We start from the raw sequence: 1,977 nt of genomic DNA, 5'->3' as shown, positions 1-1,977 counted from the left end.
CTTCCTAGCTGCATAGCTGATGTCTCAGTGATTGGCTTTGCTGTGCTCCGGGCAGACAGAACTGGGTTCAGTTATGATGCCAGAACACCTCTCTTTCTTTTCCAATTCCCACCTTCCCACCACCCCCCTGTGCATCCTCCAACTAATGGGAAGGTAATTGCTAATCTGATACACTTGAGAGGTTGATTAGGCCACACTTCATTAGTGAGTGAGGTTGCCATGGTCAAGACACTTCTTCGTGAAATATTCTCGTTCAGTGATTCTCAACCCTGGTTATGTTGGAACCACTGTGCTCACCAGAAATCCCCAGTTCTAATGTGAGGCTACATTTGATAATGGTTGGAAAGGAGAGCTGAACAATTCCTCTCACCCTGTCCCACCCAAGGCCATGAGTTCTGCTATGCAGCAGTAAAAAAGAAGCTTCAGGAATCAGTAGATTTAAGCAGAGCTCTGAGTGACTTTGACTTACTGCATCTCCTGTGCCACAGACCCACCATCTGTGAAATAAGAGGTTTCCCTGAGAGCTCAGCTTCTGACATTCTGGAAGTCATGGGCACCTTTAAAATCATTGAAAACTATGGACATCGCCCCAGGAAAATGACATTGCCCCACACTCACATATTTGCTATGGTTGCTGGGGTGCTTGGACTCCCTAAAATGCTGGCCTAAAGGACATTTATCTGGCTTTCAAGTCCATAATCTCAAACTCTTCAGCCCCTCCTAGGGAGGAGGAATTGGGCCAACCCAACCTCACTCCCTTTCCACAGTGATTCAAAACACACATGCTCATCACATCATGTGTCCTTCTTAAAGCCCATCACCCAGTTACCCCATCCCCCCACCCCCCTCCTCTCCAGCAACCCTCAGTTTGTTTCCTATAGTTAAGAGTCTCTCATGGTTTGTCTCCGTCTCCGATGACTTCCCATTCAGTTTTCCCTCCCTTCCCCTCCCTTCCTGTGTTGTTTCTTATATTCCACATATAGTGAAACCATATGATAATCGTCTTTCTCTGATTTCTCTGATTATTTGGCTTAGCATAAGACCCTCCAGTTCCATCCATGTTGATGTAAATGGTAAGATTTCATCCTTTCTGATGGCTGAGTAATATTCCATTGTGTGTGCATATATATACACACACCACATTTTCTTTATCCATTCATCTGTCGAGGGACATCTTGGCTCTTTCCATAGTGTGGCTGTTGTGGACATTGTTGCTATAAACATCAGGATGCACACCCCTTCGGATCCCTACATTTGTATCTTTGGGGTAAATACCCAGTAGTGCAATTGCTGGATCATATGGTAGCTCTATTTTCAACTTTTTGAGGAACCTCCATACTGTTTTCCGGAGTGGTTGCACCAGCTTGCATTCCCACCAACAGTGTAGGTGGGTTCCCCTTTCTCCACATGCCCACCAACATCTATTGTTTCCTGACTTGTCAATTTTAACCATTCTGACAGGTATGAGGTAGTATCTCATTGTGGTTTTGATTTGTATTTCCCTGATGCCAAGTAATATGGAGCATTTTTTCATGTGTTTATTGCCCATTTGTTGGCTAATTGAATTTAAATAAAATAAATAAATACAAATTTTTAAAAAGATACAGGCTAAGCTGATATAGCAAAGAGACACCAAAATACAATGTTTAAACTAGGGAAAAAAAAACAAAACAAAAATCACACATGCTGTATCTTTCAACACCAGCATCAGCAGGACGCTCACACCAGGAGCCGTGCACAGCTTCTGATGACAACAGGGGGAACCGCAGAGCCAATTTTTGGTCAGATATTGAGACCTACTAGGCACCAGGCTCAGGGGTTAGTGGTGAGGAAAACAAAACAGAATCCCTACATTCATCCCTGATGGGGGATTTGTATGAGGACACATGTTCATTGAGTGGAATTCCTTACTCTACTTAAAAATATGTCTCTGTCTCTTTCTCTCTCTCTCTAATGTCTGAAAAATGCATACTTGGC

Source organism: Eumetopias jubatus, unplaced genomic scaffold (genome assembly GCF_037043125.1).
Source record: "Eumetopias jubatus isolate StellerSeaLion01/CBP00866 unplaced genomic scaffold, mEumJub1_p1.0 scaffold_8, whole genome shotgun sequence".
Taxonomy (NCBI): domain Eukaryota; kingdom Metazoa; phylum Chordata; class Mammalia; order Carnivora; family Otariidae; genus Eumetopias; species Eumetopias jubatus.
The sequence above is the reverse complement of the archived record's forward strand: the minus strand, read 5'-3'. Positions refer to the sequence as shown.